This window comes from Heterocephalus glaber, unplaced genomic scaffold (genome assembly GCF_053883595.1).
Source record: "Heterocephalus glaber isolate CG9 unplaced genomic scaffold, H.glaber_assembly_v1.0 deba00001461, whole genome shotgun sequence".
Taxonomy (NCBI): domain Eukaryota; kingdom Metazoa; phylum Chordata; class Mammalia; order Rodentia; family Bathyergidae; genus Heterocephalus; species Heterocephalus glaber.
The window spans coordinates 20,191,073-20,203,139 of NW_028258308.1; the positions used below are offsets into that span (position 1 = coordinate 20,191,073).

The 12,067-nt window shown below is 46.5% G+C and overlaps 1 protein-coding gene across 11 annotated transcripts in view; it reads right to left on the reverse strand.

Moving 5' to 3' along the window:
- Fat1 (FAT atypical cadherin 1) overlaps positions 1–5,218 on the reverse strand; it is a 123,410-nt gene extending 118,192 nt beyond the window's left edge. For 9 of the 11 annotated variants that reach the window (XR_015453444.1, XR_015453445.1, XM_021265070.2 and 6 more), the window contains exon 1: positions 1,728–1,866. The gene's annotated coding sequence lies outside the window, so the exon portion shown is untranslated. Of the gene's footprint in view, positions 1–1,382; positions 1,402–1,727; positions 1,867–4,352 lie in introns of those variants that run through there. The other 2 variants (XM_087217144.1, XM_087217145.1) reach the window with 2 other exon arrangements.
- Positions 5,219–12,067: the final 6,849 nt, after the last annotated feature.

The following is a 12,067-nucleotide window of genomic DNA, read 5'->3' on the forward strand; positions in this document are numbered from 1 at the left end:
AAAACTTACACTGAGCCCGGTAAGTGGTACAACTGGCATAACAAGAGTTAAGGGCCGGGGATTTCGCTCAGTGGTTTCGCCGCCCGCTGCGCAAGAGCAAGGACCCGAGTTCAATCCCTGGTACCCCGCCCCCCAAAAAAGCTCTCTATGAGGTTCCAGGAATGTTTGAGAACCAGAGACGCAGAGCAATGCCTTAAAAAAAAAAAAAAAAAAAAAAAAAAAAACTTTCTTGGGCCAGGGATTTATTTAGCTCAGTGGTTTCGCCGCCTGCTGCGCAAGAGCAAAGACCCGAGTTCGATTCCCCCGGTACCAAAATAAATAAATAAGGAGTTATACCAATGTGCATTTTTCAAAACTATAAAATCTTTTAAGTATCCTTACATTTTAAACCTGAAATATATAAAAAGAGAAGAGGAATCATTCTAATTGTGAAATCAAAGCTAGCCTCCTAAGATTCAAGGGCAAAAATCAAAATTAAACTGTATAATAGGTGAACACTTTTCCATGAGTACCTGTAATAACTGGACAAGTTGAATAATAACTAAAAGTCTTCTAATGTGAAAGACATCACTATTGCCTAATTTTAACACACGTAAATATCTTCTTAAATTACTCAATACTGAATATGTGAAGCATTAGGAATCTGCTTTTGAAAAGGGCTAATAAATATCTGAAGGTTACGTGCCTTTTAAATATTACACAATTCTAATAGCTAACTGTAAATACCAAATTTAAAAAAAAACACCAAAAACTCTTCTACCAGCCATGTGGGAGCTGCTTAACAAAAGACGCAGTGAAACCATAGTTCAGACACACGCGAAAATAAAAAAATTTAACAGCATGGAAAATATTTGAGTAAACTGTGATACAAATTGCGTCCTTGTTTGCAAAGCCCTGCAATTCTCATGGGGGTGGGTGATACAGAGACAAGAGAAAGGCTGTTTCCTAAAGGAAAGCACTTTAAGAACAAACGAGTCAGAATCTTTTGCCAACAGTAAGTCCAGCAAGGTACCAAGCGCACCTTTCCAAATCTGCATGCAACCAGTTGCACTGAAACCTCGGAGCAGCGCTCCCTAAAGACACAAAACATCTAAGAGAATCCTGCGACTCCATTTCCAAGATCCTGCTCTCGGCGATCCGCCTTCCTTTCACCCCACCTGTGTGTAAATTTCATAATCTGTGAGGGAGATCCGTCAGTCAGGAGCAGGCGGGCGTGCTCCCGGCGAGAAGGAAAAGGACCGCGCGGAACTCCCGAGCTCGGGGCTGCGGTCCTTCCCCTCGGGCGCGGGACCCCGCCGTGATCCCCCGCGATGGCTCCGGAACCAGCCCCGAGCCGGCGCCCGGCCTCAGCCTGCTCCCCTCAGCAGCCTCTTGGTAATTACCATTCCGCGCACGGTGCCAATTATCCCCTCCGCCCCCGCATCCTCCTGGAGCCGCCGCGAAGCCGGCGCCGAGACTAAACTTTCCAAGAGGGAAGGACTCGGGTCTCCGCAAGCTTCTAGCCGGACTCCTCCTTCCACCCCATTTTCGGGGACACCGGGAGGAGCACGAGCCTGAGCCACGCAGTCTGGGGAGGGAACCTAAGGAGCCGCAGGTCCTCGAGCCGGAGACCGCGAGTCGCATTCCTCGCGGGCACAGACGGCCCCGCGCGCACCGGTGGCCGCGGCTGGGCGCTGCGCCCTCAGGCGCGCTCTCTCAAGGCCAAACTTCACAGCCATCAAACTTACTGCAAAGTTTGCTCCAAGTCACCGGGGTGCTCCCGAGCCGCACACCTCGTTGCCTCAGCGCGCCCCTGAGAGGGAGCCTGGTCTGCCGGGGACCTCACTGGGCCCGCACGTCCGCATGGTGCCTGGACCACCTCGCCGCCTGCGCACCTCTCTCCGAGGAGGCCCAGCGAAGCCCATCCTGCCGGCCGAGAGGACGCCTCACTCTCACTCCTTTCCCCGGTATCCCTCCGCCCTCGGCCACGCCTTCCGGCGCCGGCGCTCGTTTCTCCAGCGCGGAAACTCAAGCTGATTTTCTGCAGTGGTGGGACTCGGTGCCCCCGGGTCCTGAGCAACCAGGACGCTCCGCCCGGGGTCAAAAGAGCTCTGTCCCTACAAAGGCCCGCTGCCTGCGAGGTGAGGGGTAAACGCCCAGGGCGATCTTGCGACACTTCGAGGAACAGATTGGGGCTTGTTCTAAGGCCGCGGTTAGTTATGGCCAGCACACACACTGGTGGAAGGATTTAACACGGATTGTTCCCTGCTAGGAAAGAGGAAACATTAGCTTTGCTCAGGGGGAAGGGAAAGAAGTCAGCTAAGACTAAGGAAAAAGCTCCCCAGGCATCCCTTTAGAATTTTTAAGACCTTCAGGAAACTCCTGAATCTGCATTTGAATGCCTCTCTCTGGGTCTGCAACTGCTTGGAGGGATAAATAAAACACGAGAGATCTCAGAAGACCGGTAGTTAGAGCGGGTCTACTTTCTCCTGAAATCTACACTAAGTTCTGGGAAAGGGGAAGTGTTTCCTCCGCGATCTCTTTGTGCACTGTTTAAAACTCCGGAGCCTCCCGAGCCCGGGTGGCGAGGCGAGCGCTCCCCCACTCCCAGACAGTCTTCAGGACAAAAGGCGGCTGAGCAGCCCCTCGCAGTTTCCGAGACCTTAACTCCGCCCCATGGGGCCGGCAAACTGAAAGACCCAGTGGAACAACTACAAATTCTCTAAAAGAAAGGGAAGCCCCGCTACAGGAACTCTGTTTAGCGCTCCGTCCGCGCGTCCCAGGCGAGGGCAAGGCTGCGGAGAGCTGGGACGCGGCCAGGAGATAAAGGCAGACGAGACCTCTCGAAGTCTTCTGGGGCTCCAACATTTTAACTGTGACGACGAAGAGATCTGATTTCCCTGGAACGGGAGGAGGGGAGTGCTGGGGGGATCGCGAGACAGATGGTGCGAGAGAGTTTTGTTTTAGAGTTTTGCGGTTCGAAGTTATGTAGTTACTTCACGTGCCGTCCTAAAGAAAGTGATTGAAAAAAATTAAGATGACCAGCAGGTTATAACTGGGAAGAAAATATAATGGCTGCAGAACGAGTGTGCTGATTCGTAGCAATATATTCTTTGCTTATTGTTTAGAATACACAGATTCACACACCGAACAAATACACCATTATCCAAACACTGGTTTGGTCACAGATACCATTGCACAAAGTGCTTCTGGAGTTACAGGTTAATTTCATACACGGAACACCTCGGAAGTGGGTGACCCGATCTCCATGCTCAACCAGTCTGCATCCCTTGCCAAATTCTTCCACAAAACCGAGCCACACAAGAACGACAGCCGGGCGGTTTGGAGGCGGGAGACGGAGGGCTTGGGCTAGTGCTAGGAGGTGGATGAAAGAATAGTAAAAAGTACAAAGATACCATTCCATAACAAGAAAATCACAGGATTTTCTAAACAGCATAAAAAATTTTTTTGGAGAAAATTACCGTTCGTTAATAAATATTAGCCCTTACTTTGACTAAAACATCTATTTGAGAATCCCGATTTTGCAGGCTCACTGAAAAAAATAAAATCCCTGGAACAAGTTGCACTTCGTCTTCACAGGATCCACGGAGAGCCACAGATGCAGGCTCCGGTGCTGTCACGCTATTAAGCTCCTTTAGGCCCAACAGAAAGAAATAAGGATGTATTTTTGGCTACCATTACCTATCTCCACATAAAAGAGAGACATGTGATTCAGCCTGCACATATGTCCTTTAAATAGTCGGCCCTCCTTAACTCTGTCTCCAGAGACTCATGGAAATTAGTGGGAAGGAAAAAACGGTTGCCAAACAAAACCCTTTCTTCCAGCAAGACTCTGTATCCAGTCCACCCAAACTGATTTTTGGATGTCCTATAAAGAACGGGCCAGGTAGGTGGTACAAGAAGGCTGCAGTGGCGGCGACCGAGCTCGCTTGAGCCCACGTTCCGGAGCGCGCGGCAGGTCCAAGTTCGCCGTCCGCGTGGACTCCGACAGCAGCGCGCCTTGCCGGGTGCCCGGACTAGAGGGCGCTGCGCCACTGCAGATCCGGCAGTCCCCGAAGCGCCCTCCCTGGGCACCATTTCTATAAGTTACATTCGAAATAATGCACAAACGGCATCGCTTCTCAAGTTCTTTTGAACGGTGCTCTGTGTGTATTTTATGAATTTCCAAAAGCTATGCACACAGATCTTTCCTTTCCGAGCGGTGCAGAGCCAGGGGTGTGTGCGGTGCCCGGAGTGGAGACCCTTGAAAGATACACACGCATCCTACACTCTCTTAGAACCAAACATCCCATGTTATTTCGTTAACGTTTAAACTTAAACACAAAAAGGCATGCACTGAACAAAGCACTCACCACTCCTCGGTGCTCCGCTTTCCAGCCCTCCCGGCAGTTCGGGAAAGCCCACGAGGTTAGGAACCGTGTTTGAAGTGTCAACTTTGCCTCCCTCCGATCTTCAACATATCCCCAACCAGAGTGCGATCCGCTCTCACTGCTGGGACCCAGGTGGCCGCATCTCCAGAGCTTCCTTCCGACCAGGGGGAAACTTGAGCACCAGAAGGAGGCGGCCGGAGAGCGCGCGAGGGCTAAGGGAGAAGGCCAGGGCAAGCCAAGTTTCTCAGGACATGTCCAGGCAGCCAGCCGCCGAGTTGGGGAGTTGCGGTCGGGAGCTGCGGCGGCTTGCTGCCTCTTTTGCTCCCTCCCTCCCTCTTGGAGGAGCTGGGGGAGGGGAGGTGACGTCAGCGCTCCGCCTCGCCCCCTGCTCCCCGGCGCGGACGGGGTTCTGGGCTGGGTCGGCCTCCCCGGCAGTTGCGGCTGCAGGCGCCGAGGCTGCCACGGGCTCGCCTGCCGTAGTCGGCTCGGTGGCCGCAGCCGTCCCCACGGTGGAGGCGTCTGCCCTTCTGCACGCCGCCGCGTCCTAACACTCAGCACCCGACCAGCCCGGAGGCCCGCAGCTCGCACCTCTCGGGCTCGCAGACTCCCTCCGGGCAGAGTTTCCCAAGCCTCGGACTGCAGGTGATGCTCTTCCTCTTCCGCAGCTGCAACTCGTCGCGACGTGTCACCTGCCGGGTTTTCGCTAGGGCAAAAGCATGAACTGTCTCTGCAGACTGGACTGGACGACTTGTACTTTGTAGTCCTCCAACTTCTGGATGTGATGTGTTTTAAATACTTGTGCTCTAGCGCAGATTGTGGTCTTTGTGTTGAAAATCACAGGGCCTTATTTTAATCCTTTCCAAATTCTCCTACGTTTTTATACCCTACTCTGAAGCATAGAAGGTTCCGAGGGGAGGGGAGAAGGGAAGAGATGAGGGAGGAGCCTATTTTTTTAAATGTGTCTTACAAGTCAAACAGTGATTGGGACTAATACACAAATCAGTCGTCTACTGCTCATAACAACGTTTAGATACATGCAAACCCTGACGAAGTTAAATTTATAAGTGAATGCGTCTCTTTTATGTAAGTGTCCAGGCGCCAGGAAAATATCTGCTGTGGAATGTTTTTTAATGCCATTAAAGTACCAAAATATATCTCTTGAACAGCATGAAATTCCGAGGGAGCCATTTATGTAAACCGAGACTGTCCCCAAAAGATTGGCGTTAAAATCGGAAGAGCCCTGGGAAAGGGGCTCTAGGAGGGTTCTATCAATATATTTGCACGTGTTTGTGTGACTCTCTTGGTCAGTTTAGCTGGTGGCTCTCTCTGAACGGTAAAGAGTAAAATCCCTGAGAACACAGGCAACCAGGCAAGCGGCTAGAGCAGGAAGGAGAGAAAAAGATTAAATGATTAGAATATTGCGTATCAATACCTTGAGAAAGTCATAAAACTGTTCTAATTTTCATTATCCTCATCTGTGATATGGAGCCATCTGCTTCACAGAGTAAAAATCTTATTCAACCCCATTTATTTGCCACGGCGATAATATTCATTCATGCAGGCAACACATTTTTTAGTGATCATGGTACAAAGCATGTAACAAGCACACAATATGAACTTAATATTGGTTTTCACCGCCCCCCACCTCACAGCAGTGTCTCAGTTTCTTGGAAGGGAGGCGAGCACTCTAGGAAGCTAAGAGAGGAGGGCTATCGAAAAGCACCCTAGAGGCCTCTGCAGACCCAGGGGCATCCGGAAGGTGCCAAATTCCTAAGGAGGGAGGAGGCCATCAAAAGGAAGACTAGCTTGAAAGGCAGCCTGTCAGGGCCCAGCCCACTTCTCATGCTTCAAAGTTTCAAAGATGCAAACTCTGTCCTTTTATGTCAATAGCTGAAATTAGAAATTGACCCCATATTACAAGTCATCACAATGGCACATAAATTCCCCTGAGATGCTGCTGTTCAAGCCAATTTGGTTTGCTATACTAGTCTTCAGAGTTGTCACAGGTAAGTCAATTATTTCTATCTTTATAAAGCTAAAACACCAAGAGACAAACTTATGTATAACAATTGATGAAGTTAATAAAAATTACATTTAAATGTTAGAAGGGCAAAATACTTTAAAGAAATCTTTAGACTTGTACTGTCCAATGTAGTAGGTGTAGATTAGCTACATGAAATGAAATGAACATTCATTTCTTTAGTCTCTTTACCTACCTTTCAATACCCACATGTGGCTAGCGATTTCTGTTTTGGTCAGAACAGATTTAAAAATATTTTCATCATGATAGTTCTAGTGGACAAAGGTGATCTTTCACACCTTTGTTATGGCTTTTTGAAAAGCTGTTAAAATTTCAGTGCCTCCAATACTGAGTCACTTTCTAAAGTATTCAGAGGGCAGAATTATGAAAGGATTCACTCATTCAGCAAATATTTATCAAGTACTGACAATATGCTAGGTGAAATTATGTAATGCTCAAATTTAATGAGTTAGATGTGTTTAGTGATTAAGAAATGTTCATGTGGCTTAACATGGCCTTTTAGTTTTACATCTTTGCTGAGTACAAGAACCTGGGGAAGTCATAATTTAAAACAAGAAAAACTTCTAAGTCATGTTTAGGAATAGCCCTAGGTCTGAGTAACTCTAAGTAGGCTTGGCTGAGTGGTGACCACCCACATGCTCTGTCTGCCTGCTGCCTACCCATCCTGGAGGTGTCAGAAAGTGTCAGCTTTCTCCACCTCCCCAGGCTTTGGAATTATTTTACTCTTTGCATTCACATTCAGCTCTTCTTTGGTATCTGCTTGTACTCTCCAAGGAGGCCATTAGAACAGACAACTAGTCAATATAAGTATGGGTGATGGTTAACTATGGGTATGTTAATATTCCTCTTCTCTTTCCAGTGCAGTATAACAAGGATTTTCTTAAAACTATACCTTAATGATAAAATTTTGTCTTAGTGGTGAAATTCCAGATGCTATAACCAGTCAGTTGGGAAAATATCTGGAAGCATTACAAATCAGCTACTAATGGCTAACCATTAAAAAAGAAATAAGAACTACAGTGTAAAATATGCCTTCATTTCAAGGATAAATGCATAGTGGACTAGGGTGGTTGTAGACTTTCTCTTCTCAGAAATATATAATAGCAACACCCCACTGTGGTTTGGGAACAGATCTTACAAGATAAATATAAAATTCTTGTGATACTTTTTTAGCTCAGTGATTGAAAGATTCCAAGCCTGCCTTTTTAAGCAGTAAACAGGGACTCATTTAGAAACTACTAAAATTCTTTCTTAGTAGAAGTAGTAAAGAAAGCATTAAACCTGAAGTAAGACAATCTGGATTGAATCCTGTCTTTGGCAGAAAAATACAAGTTTTTCATAAATGCTGAAATTTGGGTGCCACACTTTGTAGAAGTGAATGTTTAAAATCAATAACAAAAAGAAATGTGCCTTATGGATTGTGACAGTAAGTAAATCTACCTTACTTATTGTTACTGTTGAAGTGTGATGACTGTGACTACATATATGTCATTATTCTCTTGAAATTTACCCAGTGTATCTCATCCTGCCACTCCCATCTCATTGATGAAGCCTTGTAGAACGAACAGCAATGAACGATATTTATTTATTCTTGAGCCAGTTAGGCTCCAGACTCTTCAAGTTCTTTATATGTAGTACTGTATCTCATCAATTCCTACAAAAGTCTAGAAAATATTAGCAATCACATTAATTCTTAGATCCTAGAAAGTATTAGCAGTTAATACCCTATCTCCATCTTTTTTTTCCAGCAGTGGAGACTGAACCCAGGACCCTTTGCACTGACTCCCCACCACCACCTTTGTTAAGTTTCTATTGCCAGGCTGAGCTTGAACTTGCAATCTTCCTGCCTTAGTCTCTCAGAGTGCTGGGATTACAGTAGGGTACCACCATACCCAGCATTTATTTCATTTTATAGATGAAAAACAGAGGTTTAAGGTAGATTAGATAACATTCTGGGTCACCCTCCAGAGTGAAACCTAAGCCTGGCTATCTGCAAAGCCAACATTTTTGTCTGCCATTATACACTAGCTCCTTAACTTGTACCTCATTTGTGCCCTTTATGAACCATGGCAGTTTTACATTAAAGAGCTCCAGTGTTGTGGTTTAAGAATTGGCCTAGGAGGAGAGCAAAATGCTAGAGGGAAATAAATATTCCCTTCTAGCAGCTACATTGAATGTGAACAAGTAATTCTTTTAAAGTGAGTCCTTTAAACACAGAGTGAAAGTATCACTGATTGTGTTTAGAAATATATATGTGATACATCCATTAATTTTTTATTATTTTCCTAGGTAGATATGTGCATTAATTACCTTTTGCTCATTGCTGAGCCAAAATACCAGACACCTGAAGGTAAAGGAGGAAAAGTTTATTTCAGCTCACAGTTTATAGAGCTTTCAGTCCCCAGTTGGCTGGCTCCTTGGCAGGGCTGTATGGCAGAGGGGCATGGAAGAGGAGAAATAGTTCCTGGCATGGCAGGCAGGAAGGAAGGCAGCAAGCAGCCAATGCAGTGAGTCTGCCTTCTTTCTGTCCCTTTAGATTATTTGGTTTGTTTGTTTGTTTGTTTTGTTCTTTTGAGGCAAGTCTCACTTTGTAGTTCAGGCTGACCCTGAACTCAGGATGTGGCCCAGGCTAGCCTTGAACTCACAGCAATCCTCCTGCCTTAGCCTCCTGAGTGCTGGGATTACAGGTGTGTGCCACCACATCTGGCTTCTGTTCCTTTAGATTCTAGCTAGGCTACAAGCCTACTGATTCATGCCACCCATCCCTGGGATGGGGCTTCCATTATTCATACCCTTAATCCTAGTATCACATCCTTAATCCATATTTACACACCCTAATCCAGCCTCCTTCGAAACTCCCCACCTATGACTGCATGAGGTTTTGAGGGGTCATTTAGATACAAGCCATAACAATATACATACTCTTAAACACGTTTCTTTTCAATTCAAAATTGGTGTCTGGCTTTTAACTTGTTTAGGCTGAACAGTAGAAAAATATACACTAACGATTTTCAGTGAATTCTGACAAGGACTATCTCACAGGATTGCATGACCAGCATTTCAATTTATATTTTGCCTTTCACTTTCCTGATCTGGAACCACTAGTGTTTCTTTGTCTACCCAGTTCTACTTTCTTTCCCTCATTTATGCTTTTACATATAGCAAGTAGTTATGTGCTTGGAATATTTCCTCTCTATATACTCTTTTGCTATTATATTCCATTCCTTTTCCTGGTAAAAATTGTTGGTCATGAAAGTTAATGTTAAATCAAAACTCAGAATATCCCACTTGGGAAACAAGGTTCAAACCTCTAGCATCTATCTCATTCTTACATTTAGTCCAGACACTCATGACATAAAACTACTGTTTTGGGTTACCTGGACCCTTGTCATGGGCATGTGGATCAGTTGTATAGAGTAAGATGCTAGAAGAAGTGTGCTAGAGGCTTCAGAAAAAATTGGTTTTTTCCTTCCTCCTAAGAAAAATCCACAAATGACATTATTGGTCTGTATGAGCATTGTTAAGTTAGGAGTTAAGTTATCATGTTGGGGACTGCTACAGTTACCTTGCTTACTGATAATGAGACCTAAACCAAGAAAGGCAGATGGTAGTCCTTTGTGAGAGCATGATTCCAAATCATTTAAGCTAGGTTGCATCAGGATTTGGGTTACTGGCATTCTACATAACATTGTAAGCCTATGTCCTTCACTGGTTGATAGGAAAGCCAGATTCCTTGAGGAGGTTCAGGTAGTGCCTAGATAAGTAAAGGCAGAGTGCTGTGGGAGACAGGAGTTAAACATGAAAAGATTTGGGTGAATGTTTTGCCACTGATATTTCCTGGCTGTGTGCATTTGTCAAGTTCCTTAGCATCTTAAGGGGTGATGTGGTTAATTATGATGTGATCAGCTAAGCTCGAAGATGGACCCCAATGATCCTCATTTCCTGAGAGTTACAGCTTTGTGTAGCCTCCTCCCCTATTTTAACAGTGAGAGATTGTGTAACAATAGAATAATCCAAAAGTGATGGTATGTCACTCCTAAGATTTGGTCACAAAAGACACTCTTAAGTTCTCTCTTCTTCTCTGTCTCTTTCTCCATCTCCTGGGGTAAGCCAGAAGTTCACGTTATGAAACTGAAGTCTTTCTATATTATTTTTCAGGGGTGTTCTATCATTGAATTACATCCCCACCCCTCTTTATTTTTTATTTTGAAAGACGGTCTTCATGAGTTGCCCGAGCTCTACTTGAATTTGTGATCCTTCTATCTCAGGCTTCTAAGTGGTTGGGTTACAGGCATACGGAACTGTGCCTAATTTGAAGCTTTCCAGCCACACAGGAAAGTTGAAAGTGGGTCCTCCAGCCTCAGTCATCCCTCCAGAGAACTACAGTTCAAGCAGATTCTCTGACTGCAGCTTAATGAGAGACTCTGAGCCAGGTCACACATCTAAGCTGCTCCTACACCTTTGACTTTCAGAAACTATGCAAAATAATAGATGCTTGTTGTTTTAAACTGGGAATTGTATGTGGGATTATTGCTTAACAAAGAAATTTAGCAGCTCGATACAGTGACACATGACTAATCCTAGCCACTTGGGAGGCCAAGGCAGTAGGTTCTTAAATTTGGGGCCAGTCTGGGTGACATAGAGAGACCCTATCTCAAAATAAATGCCAAAAGAGCTCAGGATGTTGCTGGGTGTAAAGCCCTGGGTTCCATCCTTACTGCCACCACCACCACCAAAAAAAAAAAAAAAAAAAAAAAAAGTAGAACGATGGCTTCCTACCAACAACACAGTGAGGAATTGTTAAGAACATGGATGGGGCTGCAGACAGGCAGGTCTGTGCACGACCTACCGAGGTCCTGAGTCATGCGGAAGACGCCAAATCACCCCGCTGCAGACAGGCAGGTCTGCCCATGGCCTACCGAGGTCCTCAGTCACAGAGAACATGCCGAATCAGCGTGCTGCAGACAGGCAGACTGTGCACGCCCTACCGAGGTCCTGAGTCACACAGAACAGGCCGAATCAGCACATTGCACACAGGAAGGTCTGGGCACGCCCTACCAAGGTCCTGAGTCATGGGGAAGAAACCGAATCACCCCACTGCACACAGGCATCCACCTGGTTCTACACTACAAAGACACAGAGGACACCAGACCACCAGACCAAGGTACTGAGTACTGCTGTTCCCGGCCCAGAGGTAGGGACTTCTGAGCCGTCATCCCACTACTCCTGGTCCAGAGGACGGGGCTTCCCGGTCACCATCCCTCCAGCTGCTCCCAGCCCAGAGGAAAGGGCTTTTGGGCCACCTTCTGTCCCACTGCTCCTGACCCAGAGGAAGGGGCTTCTGGGCCACCATCCCTCCCACCGCTCCTGGCCCAGAGGGAGGGGCTTCTTCTGAGCTGCCATCCCACTGCTCCTGGTCCAGAGGAAGTGGCTTCTCAGCCACCATCCCTCCAGCTGCTCCCAGCCCACAGAAAAGGGCTTTTGGATCACCATCCCTACCACTGCTTGTGGCCCCTGGCCCCCCTCACCCAGCTCAGAGGAGGTAATCCGTGCAGGCGCTAACAGCCCCCCACCCCAGTTGAAATGAGAAAACACATAAAGAAGTCTCAAAACCAGACTTCCAGATCACCTACAGCAACCCCAAAGGGAAATGAGA